Here is a 7153-nt window from a genome sequence, read left to right on the forward strand (position 1 = left end):
TTTCGTAAAGGCTGTCAGGATTATGCAAGGTAAATCCAAGTCTTCCAGCTTTATAACGTTTTACTAATGGGATTATGTTTCAAATCTATTTCTGGGAAAAAATCAACAATAACAGCAAGCTGAACTGTTTCCACTTCTGTGTTCAGGCAGGTCTCTCCATATGTAGCTTATGAAAAGTGTTTGTGTATAAATAAGCTTTAGAAGTCTTAAAATGAAAAATTTTGCAACCAGGATTATTGGGCATTGCTAGCTGCTAGGAAGTTACAAAGGCTTCTGGACCGAAAATTTCATAATCTCATGCTTTCATCATGTACCCTATGGCAAAGTGCTACAGCCTTTGGTGTTTTCAAAAATACCAACTGTTAGAGAAAGCTGCAAGAAATTTCTTAGCAACACTAACTCCCAGTGAGAACAGTTAAATTGTCCCAGGTGCCTTGCTCTGGCTTCTGCTTGAATCAAGATCAACATCTCAGTCCTTACCTCTGATGGACTAAAAGATTGTCTTCATGCTGTTGTTTCAGCCTATGGTCGCCTCTCTGGACCACAGTAAAGCATGTTATGTGAAGCATGGTCTCTGAACCAATATAAACTAAATAATTCTCTGCTGTAAGGGATGGTTTGTTTGGGTTTTTTTCTCTAAAATAGGCAGCAAAGTAATATTTATATACAAAACAAAATGCTTCATATCCTTCTTTCCTTGGAGACTGGTGAGAAACAAATGTAGTGAATGTTAATCACCTTGCTTGATGCTTTGAAAGATACTCAAATACTGAGGTGAATGAGCAAGCTAGAAAATAGAAAAAAAAAAATTCTGGAAGAGAAATTACCTACAAAGGAACATTTCTGATTAGGGAGCAAATGCATCTGGAAATCTTTAATGGCAACCAAAAAGGTTGCAGCTAAACAAAAATTACTTTTTAATGACCCTGCAGAAGCATGAAGAGAATTCCAAAGTCCGAATGCCTTCATGATCTTCCCAACAGAACAAGGGAAGGGTTTGTTCATTATGAGTTTCCAAATTTTACTTTTTTATTAAAGAAAAAGAGGGGCCCAGCAATGAATAAAGATTAATACAATATCTTTGAAGCAATAGAAGTTATGACAGCCTAGGGAAACTTCACAGCGTTCAGACCAATGTAGTTTAAAATGGCGGTAAGGCTGAACTGGGGTATAAAATGGGTATGAAAACCAGGAGATACACCTTCAATCTGGTGGTGCCCCTTGACTAGGCACTATGTATTTTTCAGCACGTGACATTAGTTCCTGTGGCTACACTTCTCCTGGTAACATGAGCAGTGCCAGGAGCACTGCTGGGCTGTCAGATCACTCCAGCAGTCACCGGCATGCTCTTGGCCCATGACCACTGACTCTCTCCTAAACCAGTTCAGTGTTAGCGATGCTCTGTAGCCATCTCCTTAGGCTCCCTGGATGCAGCCACTGCTTCCTGAGGGCAGGAAGGTTTAATGGCACAGGCATGCATTGTCCTGTACCCATCAGCCTCAGCACTGGAGAGCTGTCCTGCACAAGTTCGATTTGTCTCATACAGACATAGCCTGCATGGCTCATCTGTTATTTGCAGGTCATTGTTATCTATCAGAAGTTGCTTCTCTGTGTCATGGGTCCCAAAGCACAACCCTGGTCCTGTCCAGCACCGTGGCCCAGAGCACCAGCCTGCTGCCGCAGTGTGTCTCACTCACTCCACTGCAGGGCAAGCAACCCTTTCCCAGCCACCCGGTGGAGCAGAGACCAGGAAGAGCCCCTCACCAAGCCAGGTGCCAGGGCCCTACTGCACCGTTGGCACACAGGTAACCGCAGACCCACCATCCATCCTGCCTCTCTCCATGCTGCCAGTCAGTCAAGCAAGGGTAACTACGGGGACAGGATGAGGCAGTGAAGGTTCTAAGGCAGGCTGACACAAAGAGTATGGTGATTGGGAGGTGGCATCACCATGAGGGCTCCTGGATTCTTGCAGAGGAGGAAAATGCTGGTAAACTGAAGCCTGTAACTTTATCCCCACAGCTTGTTCATGAGTTGAGCTTTTCTGCTCTAGAGCAGAAGTTGTCACCAATTCCCTCTATGGTCTGAATGAATCACTACTTTTTAGCAAAATTTTCTGAAAGCAGAACTTAAATTAAGGAATATTTCTGTACTTAGCGCTTCCTGCAACAGTACAGGTATTGAAGTCTTTTGCTAGCATAAAGAGCAAATGACCTGATGGCCTTTCTCTTTGAATATATGCCATTTCCTTTATGTTCTCTTGTGTGTGGCTTCAGGAATAGTTAACAGTAGGAAGACTATTTGTATTGCATTAGCCAGAGATAGGAGAAAAATGCATTTATGGATCAGTGTAATCCGGTCATTGGTTTATGGTTGCAAAGTCCTTCAGGGACTGTCACCAATTCCCAGCTGTCCGTGAGTGCTAGATTTTGCAATTGCATCTCTGACCTATCTGCAAGGCATGTAAAATCATATATAGCCAGGCAGCTCCCTGTGACCTTGCATCTGCAAAGGCTTGAGAACTATTCCAGCAAGGATATGCAGTAAACAAAGCTCAAGAAATTTGCCTGTGAAAAATTTGCCTCTGAAAAATCAAGCTCTTGGGTAAATCTTCCATGGGTGGAAGCCTCTTTAGCAGAGTTAGAGCTGAGCAAATGCAGGCAGCTGTTAAATACTGAAATTGTTACCAGCCCTCAAAAACTTATTTTTCTGACCTTTCTATGTTTGTGAGTGTTTTTTAAACATCATTTTTTAAATGAAGGTCTGTTGATATTCTTGAAAACTGGAGAGAAATATTACATCTGAATCCATTAAAAAAAAAAAACAAAGCAAGCCATCTAACTTTCTTAAATACTCTACAGTTCAATATACAGTTCAATGACATAAGGATAAGATTTGGTACTAGGCAGAAACAAAGACACCTTGTGTAGGATCTTTGCCAACACGACAGAATATGTTTGGGAAGTGGCAAGGGCAACACTAAAGGAAGAGAAATTCTCCATAAGAAATATCAGCCCATCTGTTTGTTTCTAGTCTGGGAAGTTGCCCAGTATATCTGGGGGAGGAGAAAGGTGTCTCTCCATAGTGTGAACATGTGAGGATAAGAGAAATACATGAATTGGAAAACAAAAAAAACCCCTTGGGACAGCTAATGACCATAAATGGGAACTCTTTGCATCATTGGAGTATAACAGACAAGAATAACAGATTACTACTGGTCTTAGACAAAGGGCAAGAATTTCAAAAGCCTCTGCGTGACTTAGGTGACTAAGTCCTTAAGGCATTTTGGAAACTTAACAGGAGATGCCCATATACTATTATGATAAGGGCCATAGAATTTTTTTTCTTGTTCTTTCTCTTTGTAAGTCAAGCCTGCATCAATAAAAGCAAAAATAAGGACTTCCTTGCTGCATGTACATTAGCCCTTCCCTCCCTTTGTTTGATGATGTCTAATAAATGGATGATTCTTTTCCCCTGCCAGAAAGCACAAGTAAAATAAGTAAGAAACAAGTGATATGTAGATTGTGCTTCCTTTTAGGATGTCTGCAAAACAATCAGCCTAACTTACTGGCAGCTACATTGCAAAGACTGTTTTTTAATTTATTGACTTGCCTAGAGTCACCCTTAAAGAATTTTTTTTAACCACAGTCTTTTTTGTTTAAGGCTCATTTAAACCCACTTCTAAAGCTATTGTTACTATGTTAACATTTTTATATCAGTTAGCTAAAACATAGTATGAAGGACACTTCATTGTCATTACATTAATCTATGTACTTATATGTGTGTTAATGAGATTTATCATCTTAGTTACACCTTGTTCTTGACCCTTTGCTTAGAAAATACTTAGTGTTAAGTACTAAGTACACAGCATTAGCATTTGTACTACCATTAGTATTAGTGCTCTCAGTAATACTGACTCTTCTTTGTACGTGAAGTCACAAAGAATTAAGATCCACCAAAAGCTTCCACAAAAGAGTAGAGCTGCTACCCTTCTAATTTTGAGCAAACTTTGACTTTAGCCTTTTATATAAAAATGCCATTAGACACATAGGATATATCTAAAAATTGTGGTGCCTATTGTAGTTTCCAAGTAATATACAGGAGCTAGCAGCTGGCATCACTAGCCAGTCAAGTGCCACCTCTGCGCTTGGATTAATGGATCAGGCTTGAAGGAGTGGTTGAGGGCTAACCATTTGACAATCCTTCAAAATAGAGATATCATGAATTTGGGCCCCTTTAACCTCAGTTACAGTCTTAATACTCACACCAGCTTGGAACTTACCTCCTTAATCCCCTAGGTCGGAATTTGTTCCTCTAAGTGTGCATAGTCTGAGCTGAGGACCTACAGAGTACCAAAGAGCATTAAAAATCCACAAACATAAGGGTGTCTACTATTCAGTCTAACTTGAGTTCTGTCAATTTCCACAGACTCTGAGGAGGCTGAAGTTTCTGAAACCTGTGAAAAAGCTATTGGAGAGAATAAATAACATTTTCTCATTGAGAAGCATCGCTTTTATAAAGTGCTTGGTGCTGAAAAGAGCAACAAGGTCTTCCTCAGGTCAGTCAGGAAGTGAGAAAAGAGTTAATACTACTTTTTAACAAGTTTCCAATGAGACTTAACAGTGGCTCATACAACAGAAAACATTTAGAAATTATTTTCACTCCTAAAATAAAGGTATCTCTGGTAGCAGTGCAAGACAGTAATAGAGTAGGTATGTACTATAAATTACAGTTAACCTTTACCTTAAATCTTCAGACCAAGAACATACTATTAATTGGAACAGAACTTTTTAAAGTGCTATTTATGCAGTTGATTGTATTTTGTTCTGTCAAGAGCTGTTGACACTACAATGATATTAATACTTCCAACAAAACTAACAAGAGACCTTCTAATTTTGATTTTTTTTTTGTATTTTAAGTAGTTACAGAAGTAAGTCTTCTTCCTTCAAGTTGTTCTAACAAGCACAGTGGAAAATCACTTAATCCCTTCTGAATAAAAAAAAATAGCTGTTTGCTTCTGCCCTCTTTCTAGATGCAATCTTTTCTCAACGTTCATGCTCCATGGACTTTTTTTTTCAAAAAAAAGTCACTATCATTCATCTCAGTATTCCATTCTTCATTTCTTGCTGTTTTAAAATGAAAGTTTCTCAGCTTTGATCTGCTTAATAGAAAAAACAAACTATAAAACAAACAAACAGAAAAGAATTTGGTATAAAGCCTAATTCCACCGAAATCAACAAGACCAAGAATTCATCAGCAAGATCCATCACACAATCCACACCCGCTCCAAATCAACAGCAGACAGACTACTGTGGCTACTGGGACATTCTGTATGAGTTTGCTGGTTAACAGAAAGCTATGTTACTGCTGGTACTCATGCATTTACTGAGAATGAACCTATTTAATAATATTGCTGGGCACTTGCACTGTAACACCTATCAATCTAAATGAGTCGTGGCACTTGAGTTTAATTGATAGGCCACATTCCTCCTGCTGTTTCCGCTCAGTTTCAGAGTCCTTCACTTCGGACTTCAAATATAACAGATTTTGGGAAAAATGAATCTTTTGTTTCAAAGCTGCATTTAATAAAATAATGAGGAAGGAAAAGCCCAAGTTCTCTCCTCCGGCCATCTGGAGTTCAGTCTCTCACTCTTAAATCCTGCTCTACCTATCTTCAAAGTTAAATTTATTTCATCCCTTGGATTCTTTAGCATCTTCCTTTCCTATCCTATTCCTTCTGACTTCCTTAAGGAAAAACCCCAGACGTTTAGGGTCAGCTCAGTACAGTGGTATTTCTTCCATTTCAAACCCTTCTCTATTTCGCTTTGTGGCCTGTGGCTGTGAAAAGGGGCACAGTTTCATGTTCCTAATGGAATGAAAATGATGGTGTGCTGCTTTTTACTACCATTTCTTCATCCCCCAAAACAGAAAAATGAAAGACCTTTGCCTCAGAGAAATTATAGTGGAGATTAATTTGGCCACATGTAATGAGATGAGGATTTTTCTCTTTTTAGCTGCACAAACCTTCTCTCTTTCCATTTACACTGATAAACAAGTGGGCTTTTTAATAATTTACCCATGTTGCTGCAAAGAGAGGGGGACGGACTGGAAGTTTAAAACACGAAGGAGAAAAGTTAATTTAAAGTGATGTTTGGTAAAAAGTCCCCTTTGAGATCCTGTTGTGTAATTGAACAGATTAAGAGAACTGACAGTAACTTCACGGTATGCCTAAGTGGAGGTCTCTACGGGTCAACTCTCGGATCTTGTGCCGACACGTTAAACAAGTTTGTCAATTTTCCATCAGATTGATTTTTCTCACAGGTCTGGAAGCCTCATCTCATTTCATCTTATTTCCACAGGGGTTCTTAACATTGCAAACTGCCATTTACTTTTGTCTCAAAGTGTGAGGAATGATTTTTATCTCTGAGTGGCAATCACGGCAGGCAGCTCCAGCTCTGCTTATAATGTCGCACATTGTCCTCCCTCACCAGCTGGGGTTTCTTTTGTGTTTTTCCCCTCTTTGGGAATGATGTGGATTTTTAGAATACATTCAAAATAATTATTAACAGAATGTACTTAGGGCAGATGTCTGTAGTCTCTGAAGTGAACCAAAAAAGCAACAGAAACCGTGGGGTTTTTTCTTTGCAGTTTTCAGCATAATGAGGGGTCAGCTTGAGAAAATATGAAGTCTCTGGGAAGGTCACAGGGAAGAGTATTAACCTCTCTTTACATTTCCATGTCTATTATCCCCTCCTGTTAATGTCAAGGGAAGTTATGTGCACAAAATAAAGAGAGAGCATGCTTCTGAATAGGTGAATGCTGCTGAAGATTATAATGGTATATATTTGGACTAATTGCACTAATGACAAGAATCTACTCTTACTCTACACCAAGTTAAACAGGAGCAAAATTTGTCTGCAAGCCTGTGGGACCTGATGATATTCTCATATAGTTGTACAACCATGCAGTTCCCTTGACTCAAATTAAGCTACTCGGAACTCAACCACTTGGTTGATCTAATGACCTCTTGTTGGAAGAAGACTGCCATTTATACCAGTGGTATGAGGGTAAAATCATAGGACACCCCAGACCCCATGTTTTCTCTTGTCTGCAGCTCTGGTAGTCATTTCGACTTGTGAAAACTGGCTGTAGTCCA

Source organism: Aptenodytes forsteri, unplaced genomic scaffold (assembly GCF_000699145.1).
Source record: "Aptenodytes forsteri isolate BGI_AS27 unplaced genomic scaffold, ASM69914v1 Scaffold69, whole genome shotgun sequence".
Taxonomy (NCBI): domain Eukaryota; kingdom Metazoa; phylum Chordata; class Aves; order Sphenisciformes; family Spheniscidae; genus Aptenodytes; species Aptenodytes forsteri.